At 45.5% G+C, this 13,245-nt stretch overlaps 1 pseudogene; it reads left to right on the top strand.

Annotated features, from left to right (window-relative positions):
• The first annotated feature begins 4,457 nt into the window (after positions 1–4,457).
• On the top strand, positions 4,458–5,376 carry LOC147672914 (acyl-coenzyme A diphosphatase NUDT19 pseudogene; annotated as a pseudogene).
• Positions 5,377–13,245: the final 7,869 nt, after the last annotated feature.

Genomic DNA, 13,245 nt, shown 5'->3' with positions numbered 1-13,245 from the left:
CAATTCAGTTCAATGCATTTGCGTTTGAGGTCAGCCTTGAATGTGTCCCAATTGTTTTGCGGTGAGGTAGCCTGGGGTTGGTTTAATTCAAAGAACTCTGAGATCGAACTCCTCAACTCTTACCTTAGGAGTCTGTCCCTGGTTACTTGGGTTGAGAAGTATCATCTACGCTTAAATGCTCCATTGTGTCCCCAAGACAAACTAATGGCAATCAGGCTGTGATCTGAGATCGTGATTGGCAGTATTTGCGCTGCGTCAAGAGAGCCTAGGAGTGACTGGCTTACAAGGATGTGGTCTAGTCTAGAGTATGTCTAGTGTACATGGGAAAAGAAAGTGACATTTTTGGTTGTCGGGTAGAGTGTTTGCCATGCGTCCCAAAGACTTAAAGTCTGTATTTTCTGCTTGATTACCTTAGAGAAGGTGTTTGCAGCGCCCTCTGAGCTTGTACTATCCATCTCAGTCTGCCATTTCAAATTAAAATTGCACATAAGTATCGTCGGCCCCTCTGCAAACTTGCTAATCTGGTCTAGGAGGGAGGTGAGAAACCCTGTTTGTCCTGTGTTGGGAATGTATGTTGTTATAAACGTACACATTCTGCCTCTCAATTTCCCCTTTTCTCATTATTATTCTGCCATTCCGATCCGTCTTAATAACCTGAGTTTAGAATTTTTCAGAGCAGCGAAACATCAGAGCTACACCCTTCTGCTTCGAGTTAGTGGAAGACCTATAGATTAAGGGGTAGCTTTTGTGGCAGAGTCGTAGCTCTTCAGTTGTTTTAGATGAGTTTCTTGCAGCGCAACTACTTCAGATTGGTGGTCAGTAAGGTATTTCCAGATTTTTTGCCTTTTTAAACGGGAATTCAGACCCTTCACATTCCATGAGGCTATTGAGACCACATTGCAGACTCCTTTCATATCCCTTTCAGGTCTACCCCTGTTGATTTGCGATATCCCCTCGCCCCCCCCGCGCCCCCATCCCCAGGTGTTCTCTGTATTTACTCCGGCCCACAGATGCTCATGACCCTACAGGCTCCCTCTGTAGAGATTGTCCTTCCATCCCTTGAGCCCACCACCAGGTACTCCCCCCCCCCCAATTTAGCAGAAAAAGAAAGAAATCCCCAACAACCCTAAGCAGGATAGCCAACGGGCTACCAGCCACCTCAATCTTGAAGAAACAAGGTATGTTAGTTGGAGTTTCGAGCCGCGCCAAGAGCCTCACCCGGAGTATGCCTCCAAATACTGTTTCAGTTAGAAAGAGTCCAATGATAGTTTGATCCAGCGCAGACAGTTATGGCTGACGGGGGTGCGGATTCTTTCCACAGCAATTCGGCCTGTGTCCATTGTGCGTCTCCTCATAATTCTCTTCTTCAGCTTGGACTGCGATTTTTCCTTCCGAAAAACGTTTTGGTTGTTCTAAGCCGTCATTTCCCACTGGGCTTGCCCTTGGTGATGGTACGCCATTGGTGTCTCGGCTGCACTGCTGCATCCAAGCTTTTCATATGTCCTTGGCTGCTTACTTCTTCAGGTATCGGAGGCCCAAATTGCGAAGGCCCTCCTCTAGGCTTGAGACATGTTGCAGTTTGTTGTCCAGTTGGAAGGCAAGGCCAAATGGGAATGTCCATCTATAATGTATAGTGTCCTCCCGGAGTTTCGTTGTGATTGGCTTAAGTGGCTGTCTGCAATGCAACGTGGAGGGCACCAGGTCCTGGAACAGCAGACATTTATACCCCTGAAAGGCAGTTTCTTCCTTTTTTCTTGCGACTTGTAGAATCGCTTCTTTCGTTTTAAACAAGTGTAGCTTAACAAGGACATCCCTTGTGCGTCGGCGATCGACCCCCTGCAGGTTGCCAACGTGGTGGACTCTGTCGATCTTAATCTTTAACTGGTGTGGGCTTAGAGTCTCGGTAAAGGGCCCTTCCACAAAGGGTTCCAAATCCCGACCCTCTGCGCCTTTTTGTAGGTCCCTAATGCTGATATTCTCCCTTCGGTATCTGTTTTCTAGGTCCTCTGCCTGAGTCTAAAGCTCTTGCTACTTTTCTTGTAGCCTGCTGGTGCTTGCATCCAGCTCCTGTGAGTGTTCTTCTATCTCCAGGACCCGAGAGCCCACCGCGTCCACATGGATGGTCTGTCTTCAATTGTTGTATGGAAGACCGCAGATCCTGCTTAATTTCTGCGAACAGTTCAGATTTAAAGTCTCTAAGCGAAGCCATCAGGTCCTCCTTAATGAGCGCTATTGTACTAGGGTGTCCCTCTTCGCTGTGCCCCTGCCTTTTCTCTGCAGTAGCGAAATACATGAATATCTTTTTTGGTGGCATATGTGCAGCTCAGCAAGCACACTTTGTTGTGGCAGTGTTCTCCCCCTCAGGTATGCGGCTTCTTTGCGTAGAGGAGACACATAATGAAATGTATCTGATGTGTAGAAGCCAAGTCAGTAGCACATTGCCTTACTTGAGTGCCAGAGCGGCCATCTTAAGGTCAGGCATGGAGTAAGGGTCTGTGTGTCATATCCCTACTGGCCGCGCTCTTGCTGGTGAGTGTGGGGGGTCAGGATCTCTCCCCTAGGCCCTTAATCAGTCACTGCTCCTGAGTCTCAGTGACCCGTTGCCCAATGTCCTTCAGATTCACTCCTTGTAGATGCCATTATAGAGTTAGGTCGATAGTCCCATCCCCACAGAATATCTAAGCCTCTTCTGCCTTATAGGAATCTGCTGGGGGGGGGGGGGAACATCCTCCCTGGTAGCCCCTGTGCCCTACTCCGCTGCTCTCACTGATCCCCTTTATCTCTGCTTCCTGAAGGCGCCGGGCCGGGTATGTTCGTCCCTTGCCAGTAATGGGTGCTTCTCCACCCTTATGCGAGCACTGCATCGTATGGGGTAATATTCGCCAAACTCATACCTGCGGTGTGTCATGCTTTCTGAGAGTGCACCGTAGGTTCTGCTCACTGCCCAGATGCCGCGAAAGTCAGGCTGGGCTTAAACTCAGTTCGCGCCTCCTGCAGGTGCCGATGCTGCCGCCATCCTGTCGCCTCTGGCGCATTACATCCTCAAGTTCTAGTGCCCGAATTGTGGGGATCTCGGCGATGTCGTCGCAGATGCAGCCGCTCTGCTTGCTCCTGTGACTTTCCTGATTCGATCTGGTAGATCTGGAACGGCGATTGATAGGTAAATGCTAATCCAAGCGTTGTGAGGCTCCGGAGCTGAAGTGGATTACGTTCACTCAGCCATCTTGCCTGGCCACAACCTTAACCCTGTTATCCTTATTCCCTTAGGGTTTGAATACAGGCGCCTCACCCCTGGATATGACCATGACGCTATAGTGTAGTGTCTTAAAAAGTATGTAAATAGGATATTCAATTTTTTAGATGTTTAGATGTTCTATGTGTAGTCTTGCTCTTGTTTGTCTCACAGAGTCTCACTACACGGGTGAGAGTCTCACACAACCCCTGTGTTAAAGCGAAGAGAGTTTGACATGTAAGGCGTGACCACTTGATGTACATTATCGAGCACCGGCATGATAGAGATGTTGCATATCACTGATTTTAATTTGTTATTGGGTTTATCAGCCAGGCTGATAAACCAGTGGTTTTAAATAAACTTTCTTTTGTTATTTCAGATATAGGATGGTTCAAAGAAACCGTATGTATATTTAAGTGCATGCACATTGTAAGCGACCTGGTGTATCCTTATTAGCGCATATAGAGGAGTGGTACTAACGGGACTAGGATCCCTTATAGTCCTGAAGAAGAGCCAATAGGGGAACAGCTCGAAACATGTTGACTGCTTATCACTAAAACAACAGACTCTATTTAAAGTCCATGTTTTCAGTCATAACCCCTGATTTTAATCTTACCGACTAGGGACAGGAATAAAATATTAGTCCAACTAGCCAGGTGTTTTAAATCTCTGATTTTTCCACTCCCGTCTACTTTCATTATTTGATTAAAAACACACCAACAAGTGCTCCTGCGTAATCGCCAAGTTGCCGTACGTCTCAACCCGTAGAGGGTTGGGATGAACCCCAGTGATGAAGCATGCCACCAAGGGGCAACCCTGGTGGGTTAGGGGCCTCTAGGAAAAAAGTGTTTTTCCTATGGAGCGATTACTGCGGAATTGCGCTGTAATCCCACACACCAACTCCCTGGGCAAGTTTTCTTTGAATCTTCCAATCATTGTGTGATACGTTGCCATAGGCATGACATGTTTTCTAATATTTATTAAACATTAAAAGGTTAGTCTTTAATTATGATATATTAGGATGATGGTTTAAGTGATTGCTGTTAGCAATGTGGATGTTTATGTTTAATGGACATATGTCATAGTAGCTTATTTTCACTATGACTACTACTGTCACTAATGAGAAATCTCAGAAACATATATTTTTACAACAGTGAGTTTAACAAGATCCATGTATGACAAAATATATCATCTTTTTTCTTTGTTTATATATCTCTGCAGAACTCTGTGCTGCAAACAAACCAACCCATGAATCAAGACCAGAAACGGAAGGAAATGCAATCTTATACAATCTTATATAAAAGCTGAGATCTGTTGGCTTACTGAATATTGCTCCACCCACAATGAACCAAGCATTAAAGCACTGGAGAGAAGCTGCTACTCTGATTGTAGCTGCTAGAAATGCAAACACAGTTTTAAAAAGGACTCCATTACCCCTCTTAGAGGATAAAGGACCCAGCTGGCCTTTGAAAAGTGCCTATGACTATGAAGTGCTTCTACTTAAGAGAAGCAAGACAAGCAGTTTCATGCCCAGCGCTCACGTTTTTCCAGGTGGACTCATAGACTCTTCCGATTTTTCCAGTGAATGGATTGAAGTGTTTAGTAATTATAAGAAGAGCCCAAACTTTGGACTGGGTTTGGTGAAACAGCATCCCAGTTCAAGAGCTCCGATATTTGCTACAGAGAGAACAAAGTTTGGGTCACCGATTCCAGGAGAGGTAGCCTTCCGCATCTGTGCAATTCGAGAAACCTTTGAAGAATCTGGTATTTTGCTTGTTCTTCCTAAAGGCAGTGAGAGAACTCCCAGCCAGGAAGTTACAGAGACTGTGCATTTCGATGACCAACAACTCAGTGCATGGAGACTGAGGATTCAAGAAAATCCTTCCCAATTTATACAGATGTGCCAAGAGCTGCATTGCATGCCAAACATCTGGGCTTTGCATGAGTGGTCCAACTGGCTAACCCCAGTTACTGGACGAAGTGTAATGAGCAGAAGATATGACACCGCCTTTTTCATATGCTGTCTGCAAGACCAGCCGCACACACTTGATGACCAGAAAGAAGTTACTTCCTTTCAGGTAAAAGTTTTTTCCTACATATTAGTAAATGCCTTTGAGAAACTGCTTCAAGGCCACATCTTTTAATTGTAGCATCCTTAAATAGAGAGTGCAGCTTTTCAGTACAGTTTGGGAGATCCTGCACAGAGTTTGCAGCAAAGCGCTCAGGCTATCAGATGCCCAGGAAAAATCACATTAAGCGCCCTATCTAGATTCTCCATTTCCCTCAAGCAATTTTTTGTAACATTTTCTTCAAATGGTGAACAGTAAAGGCCTTTGGGTCTGTAATGTTCATACTCCCATAAATTAATGTGTGTTGTATATTGTCCATTTCTCCCACTATTCTTACTCCCTTCTTACTCTAATCTTGGTCTTCATCGTCCCCTCTTTCTCTACTATCCTCTTCTCGCTCCTTTAGTCTTTATCTTCTAGTGTAACCTGCTCTCCTGTCTGACTCTTCCTTTTCTCAGTCTATCCCCCTCTTCTCTATTGTCTACCTTTTACCTTTCTGTTTACTCTCCGCTTCTGTTCCCAGTCCATCTCATATTATCTTCCTTCTTCTCGAATGACTTAAGGGACAACATTTGTTAGTATAGAAACACAGACAACAAGGCACTAAAGGGAATACATTTAATGTAGCCTTTGCATAGAGATTCAAATGTGTTAATTACATTGATTTCTGAAAAAGCTGAATACTAATCTTACATTGTAAGTAAGTAATAGTAAGTAATATATTTGCCCATTGGGCATAGCTGCGCATTACAAATGCTATTTCATTCATTCATTCATTTTGTACATGATTAATTAAAATCTTTACAAAAATATAAAATAGCAGTAACGACATTAAAAACTGAACTGTAATTGGAATTTAAAAAGAATACTACATTGCTGTAAACAGATCAATAGTGACCTCAGGTGCTAGTGAAGAACTTCAAACAGTGTCAAGTCTTTTTTTTTAATGAGTCAAAGAACTTCACAACCTGGCAGTTAAGTTTTGTGTTGCTGGAGGTAAAACATAGTATAACTGCCTGCCTGCAGGTCCGTACAGCGTGTGACTTAAAAGATGGGAGCAGGAGATTGCGCCTCAGGTCCCTCAGTCTGGGGCATATACATATCACGTGGACAATATCCTCCCTGCCAGACTTGCACAGGCGACACTGTTGTAAAACGGGTGGTCTCACCCAGGGGGGTAAGTGTGGAAATATCGGGATTACGCCAAGGCGCAGTTTTAAAAACTTTTCTTTGACTTGTATTTTCATCCCGATGTTAAGGTATGCTTGTGACTGTATTTTGCCATATCCACCCAGGGTTGTCCATCCGTGCGCTCTGTTTGCCAAGACTTTCTTGTCTTCAATTGCAGAGATGATACGTGCTGATTTTTTAGCCAATGTTTTGAAGGACTGGGGGTCTGTAGGCGTTTCCCAAATGTTAGACAAACCTAGGAGTTCAATTGATTCAAAAAGATAAACTATGTGCGGCGATGTACGGTGCCCTAGTAGCTCAGCCCATAAGTTGGCATTTAAGGAGTCGGCTACTGCATTGCGGATTTTGCGCCTGGTTGCTACATATGCGCTCCGCCTTTCTAGAGTTTGTCTGATAATGCCGAATTCCAAACGAATCTGGGCAAGGGAGACATATGTAGGAAGGTTGAAAATGGCCCTATAGGAGTTGGCTATAACCGTGTCCAGTAGTTCGGCATCCTTCCCATGAAGTGATTCACTCCCATACGTGAGAGTCGGTTGTAGTTTCGCACGCAAGATTTCAAGAAATGGTTTTAGTGTGAGATCAGGGAGTTTTGCCTTTAGAGATTTTAATGCCAGGTAAGTCATTGTGGCTTTCCCTCGGATGGAATGGAGTTGAGGTCTAGAGTTGTTGTTTGAATCCAAGAGGACACCCAGATATTTATATGAGGCCACCCTATCAAGTTTTTCTCCATTTAGGTACCAACAAGGATTCAATTTTTTCCTGTAATTGACCGTCATGGATTTTGACTTCTGAAGATTTATTTGGAGGGCGTTCTTTGCAGAGAAGGCAAAGGTTGCGTTCAGGAGGTGCTGAAGGCCTACTTGGGTGCGGCTTATCAGCACAAGGTCGTCGGCGTATAGCAGATTAGAGAGGGTGATGTGCCCTAACTTGGGTGCATGGTTACAGCATTTCTCTAATTCTGCAGGCAGATCCGCTAAGAAGAGATTGAATAGGATGGGCACTAGAAGACAACCCTGTTTTAATCCTTTTGTCGTCCTGATCGGCTTCGAGACGTGTGTGCCAGCCCCAAGCTTGATTTTAACCCCTTCGCTGCTGGCCCGTTTCCGCCGCTGTGCGGTAAACAAAAGAACAGGGGCGGGCCATGACGAACCCCAGCCGTCATCAGCACACGAGCACCGTAGTGCATGACGGCTGGGGTTCGTCATCAGCATACAAGGGGTTAATCCAGGTATTGGAGTGGAGAAATATCAGGACGTCCAAGAGACGCTTAGGAATGCCCCAGTTGTAGAGTTTCTGCCAAAGTTTGTTGCGATCCACGTGGTCGAAGGCTGCAGTGTAGTCGATAAATGTAAGGAATAAGGGTGACTTAGCTGCTTTTGCTGCGCTCATAAGGAGGGACAAAGCCATGATGTTGGTGATGGTCCCGTGACCTTTGCAGAAAACCGTTTGATTAAAGGGAATGATGGCATTTTCGGAGGCCCATGATGATAAGTCCTCCAGGATAAGTCCTGCAAAGTATTTTGCTTCAACGTCAAGTAGAGCAATAAGACGGTAACTGTTTGGATGGTTCTTGTTCCCATGTTTGTAAATAGGACTTATGATGGACCCATGCCATGAGTCGGGAAGCGTCAAAGTGGAGTTTATGTTGGTAAATATTGGGGCCAGAGATGCACTCCAAAAAACTCCATCTGATTTGTACAGCATAGGTGGAATTCCATTTGGCCCTGGCGCTCCATTTGGTCTCCCTTTTTTTATTTGCCGAATGATGTCTGCTGGAGTAATTTTCAGTTGCTCTTGTTCAGCGACCTTTAGTAGACTATCTTCCTCTTTTGGGTGGTCAAGTTTCGTTGGCCTTATTCCTTCACCCTCCCATGTTTCTTGTATGCTCGCGATCTTGGGATAATTGAGTTGTTCCTCATTTCCGGGCCTTAAAGATGTTGTGATAGAAGACAGAGTTGCCGTGGCACCTATAGTGTCGTTATCATTGAAGTGTGATAATAGGTGTTTTGTCCATACTTCCTCAGATATGTGGGAATTTTGCCCTAAGTGGTCAGGGTTCTGCAGCCTTTTTACCATTCGCCAAAACCTGGAGCTATTTTTCTGCTTCCCCTCATGGACAAGTTTTATCCAAAAATCATCATTTCTTTGTTTTTGACTTTCCCATTTCATCCTTTTAAGCTGTTTTTTAGCTTCTCCAAGAACTATTTGCAAGCTGCAGTTTGCCTGGTCCTTTCTCATTAGTCTCAAAGTTTGATTTATTGTTCGTTTTTGTATTTTCATATCTGTGGTTAGGTGTTTCCTGGATTTTTGGACGCCATGCCTCTCATTTTCCTAATCATAGCGTCGCTGAAGTTATGCCAGACGTCCGAGAGCTTGGTGGAGGACCCCAAAATTTCAGAAAAAAGGGTTTTTGCGGTGAGGCTGATGGAATCAATGTTGCCGGAATTACACCGTAGCCGCTTTAAGTTTGAGCTAACATCTGTGTCTGGGCCAGTGAAGGGCGCAATTTCCAGCTTCGAGCTAGTTCTTATTTCAGCCACTAGGGGCAGGTGGTCAATGAGATCGCTCGCTCCGTTTTTGATGGAAGAAACCCAACAAAACATGTTCAGAGAAGCAAAGATGTAGTCAAGGTGCGAGGAATGCAAATCGGAATGGAAGGTGGCTACTGGAGGGTCGTCTTCGGCGAAGCGGCCGTTTAAGGCCCTTAGGTTGAGTTGTTCCAATTGGTGAAGGAATTTTTTTGAGAACTTCGTTTGGGTATTATTTTTTGTGGTGCCTTGAGGCGGCACGCCCCATGCTGTGTTTAGTTCTTGAGTGAGGTCGCTATCTTGATCATTGCTGATGAGGAGCGTGTTGAAGTCACCGGCCACCAGGAGTAGGTCAGACAGGCTGGTTTCCCTTATTTTTTCTAAAACTTTCACCAGCTCTTCTACCGTCTTGTGTTTCTGTTTGGGATGAACATAGGTGTTGATTATAATTGTTTCTTGGGCTGCATTTTTAGCCCAAGTGAGAGCTTTACCACCTGGATGGCACTTGGAGGAGAAATGTGAAAGTCCATTGCCTCGATTTTGCCTATTGTTGATATGGATGCGAGGACCATCAACCCTCCCGATCTGCGACCAAAGATTTAATTTTTGTTTGCCGGTGTGAAACAGGACGTGAACCCCTGGAGATCGAATCCTTTGTCTTCCCAGGTCTCTTGTAATAGTAGGAGGTCAAATGTGAGTAGATATTGTAAGAATTTAGGGTCGCTCCTTTTGCTTTCTAGGCCGTTGATGTTCCAGGAGCAGATTCTTAAGTCCCTGCCCCTTGCTGAGTAATTGGAAAAGACTTGCCCTTTTTGTCAGTTGTCTGCAGTCGTAAAGCAAATTGTACGCTGAATTGACTTCCAATTAAGGTCGGGTTTAAAAAATTGACTTCCGTGGTTTTTATTTTGTGCAAGTCGAGGACTTTTTGCGGATCCCCCGAGTGGCCCTGGTGAACTGCTCCTGGCTCCCTTTAGTATTGAACTAATGTTTTTTTGAGATTGTGACCAGGTAGGGGGCAGGAGAGGAGTTGGGTAACGGGGTTGCTTTTCGAGTTTCAAAGCAATCCCCCATTGTTGGAACGTTGATTCCTCCTTCATTATTTTATGCGCTGTCTCCAAAGAATTCCAAGTTGTTTTCGTTATGTCTGGGCACTGAGCGGCGGTATTGGGCTGAAACCCTACTTGGAGAAGGTCGGTGATACTGATTTTTGCAAGGTTTGTTAATGAGTGCATAAGTTTTAATATATTGCCCCTATTCAATATATCGTCCTTGCCTCTAGATTTATATTCAGGGATGAGAAAGATCGAAGTTGGAATACAGGGGTGATTCGTTGATGCTGAGACTATTGTTGGACTCTTGTTCTCCTGTTGCACCTGATCAGTCTGAGAACCTGAGGAGGTTATCTCTGAGGCAGGGGAAAGCCCGCTTTGGATGTTGCCTAACCTTGTTGACCCCACTGTGCTGTTTGATTTTTATGTAGGTTGTTGGGGTATCTCGGTGACATTAGCCACGGGAGTGTCATCATAGCCTGTTGTTGAGGCTTCGTCAGCTAGTTTGGGTTTTGTGGAGATAGTGTTTAGGCCTAGTTGTATTGGTTTGAATTGTAAAAGTTTCTGTTTGTATTTTGGAGGCAACGATTTCTTATTAGATGTGGGACCTGGATTTGCACTCTGTGAAAGGGGTACCAAAGGGGTACTACGAGGAGATGATTGGACATTGGTTGTCAGGCTCCGGTTGTCGGAGGCTGATGAGGGAAAGGAACTCGAGTGGTCTTCAACCTTATGCAGAGCGCGTATTTGAGCCCGATACCTGCCTTTCCTTATCTTCTTTCTCCGGGACTTGGCATTGGAGTGTAAGAGGGGATCAGCTATGTTCTGAGTGGTAGATGTTAACTCTGTTTCCTGAGATCCGGGAGATAGTGGTTGAACTAAGGATGAGATGGTCACAGCAGGCTTGGTCACTGGGCTTGGAAACGACTCAGAAGGTACTGGGATTGGGTCGGGGATATGGGGCTTTTGGGTTTGAGTGACTGTTGATTTTAAGTCACTTATCAATACCCCTAGCATCGATGGAAGAGATGAAAGCTTGTCTAAAAGAGGGTCATAGGGTGACAGTTTTAACGGAGGGGATTGAGCTGCAAAGACGGCGTCTTGGCCTCGCTTAATGAGGCCGTTCAATTCCGAGATTTTCCGATCAATCCCAGAGATGGAGTCGGCCATTGATTGCAGGACAGAAAGTTGTAAATCCATTTTTTGTGATTGGAAGTCCAGAGCGGTGGCCGAGTATTGGAGGGTACTTAACATTGTTATCCATGGAGTGTCGAGGGCTGGTTTGTCAAGGCTGGTATGCCTTTCTTTTTTGGGCGAGGCGCTGGTAGTCAGTTTCCCTTCAGGAGCGTTGGAGTTGTATGTGGCGACTAATTCCTCCCACTCCTGGACTGCTATTGAGGACATGCCATCATTGATGGAGTTGTTTATGGAGTGGGAGTCGTTAAACGGCAATAAGGTACGGCTTTGGGATGCTGCTGGTAATGCCGTTGGTGTAACTGGCCGAGTATTTTGAGGTGTTTGAACACTGGTGCAACTCAAGTTCGACTGTAGTATTTTGGACGGGGACGGGAGGGAACTTGGGAGGCGAGGAGATGGAGGCTCTCCTCCTTGACCTTTGGCGTCATTTTGAGAACCCATGGACTCATCACGGGTAGACTTTGCTGCAATTGGTGAACTGCTAACAGGCTGGAGATTGGACGCATCGTCTCTGTGCTCCTCACTGTGTATCAAAGCCTCAAATACCATTAACTCATTTTTGCTTCCTAAGGACAGTGGACTGTAATTTCTGCGTTGGATCTCGCTCGGATTGACCAGAAGAGCATCTGTAGCCGATTCAAGGAGAGTGGCGTTCAATGGAGGGCACAAAACTCTCTGGATTTTTTTTATTATTCGAGTGCGTTTCCAGGGGGTTGAGTGTAAGAGGATCATGATCAACTAGAAAAGAGTGGACAGAAGTTTTTTGTAGATCCGGTGATGTTGGTGTGTGATTGCCCGCTGCAGCCCCGCTCCCAGATGGAAAGAGGACTTCGGCCAAATGGGATGGGCCGTCGTGACTCAACATCGTATGGCTGGAGGGAGGTTCTGCTTGTAGGAGCGGAGTTTGAAGGCCACAAATATTCCCAGATTTGGAGTAAATTGCTGTCCCCGGGTCTTTAAGGAAAAAGAACTTGGTGTAAATCTTGGGCTGAAAAGTACATGACCTTTTCTTTGCTGGGAAACCGTCAATGGATATGAGATTGTCTGGGGTTGTTGGAAAAGTGTTTGGTAAAGACTTTAATTTTGGTGATGATTGAATTTGTGAAAGCCTATATGAGCATTGAGGGGCCAGAGAAGGGCCGGGTGAACCCAAGGATGTTTTTGCCTGTTCGTTTTTATTTATCGTCAAAACTGGAGGTAGAGTTGACGTTTGATTTAAAGATGGAGTTTCCATAACAGACATGAGTGGATCCTCCTGAGACTTTTTGTTATGTTTGTGTGGGTTGACGGCTTGAGAGCTGTTTGGGTTTGGTGTGGACGTTGGTTCTAAATTTTCAAGTTTCCTTTTCCGTGCTTTAGGCTTGTCGTTTGATCTAGGCTTTAGTTGTAGCCTGACTCTGCCTGATCTCATTGCTCTGATTGGTTGACGCCTCTATGACACCTCTGTGTTTTGACCTTGTCTGCTTGTGGTTAGGCTTAAACACAGCCTTGGCAGGAGTTAAAGTTGTAGTTGTAGTTGTAGAAGTAGATTGTGCCGCTGGTGCGGCTGTGCCTTCTATTGTGACCTATTGGGTGCCAGTTGGTCAGTTGGCTGGTAATTCCTGGGTTGATCACGGATATAGACGGTGGAGGTTAGTGATTACTAGTTGCTGGCAGCTGGATGCAACTAGCGCCTGTTGATTAATAACTCACGCGAGGAAGGCAGGTGTTTTCTTAATAGGGTCTATCTTGTAGTTGCGGGGTGCCAGATGGACTGAGGCAGACTGACACACCAAGAGGCCACAGAGGTCAAAGGGGAAACACTGCTGATGCGAGCGGTGCACGTGGGTAGGCCCACAGGTCAGCACGACCTAGTCGAACAGCCTTCTGGCCACCCCCCCAGACTCTTACTCAGCGGCCGCCTCTAACGTCAGCCGCGCTAGCATGTGCTGGAAAGCCTTGCAGGATCCTGTGTTGCCTTATGCCTTATACCCTAT

Source organism: Lissotriton vulgaris, unplaced genomic scaffold (genome assembly GCF_964263255.1).
Source record: "Lissotriton vulgaris unplaced genomic scaffold, aLisVul1.2 SCAFFOLD_5888, whole genome shotgun sequence".
NCBI classification, from domain to species: domain Eukaryota; kingdom Metazoa; phylum Chordata; class Amphibia; order Caudata; family Salamandridae; genus Lissotriton; species Lissotriton vulgaris.
The sequence above is the reverse complement of the archived record's forward strand: the minus strand, read 5'-3'. Positions and strand labels throughout refer to the sequence as shown.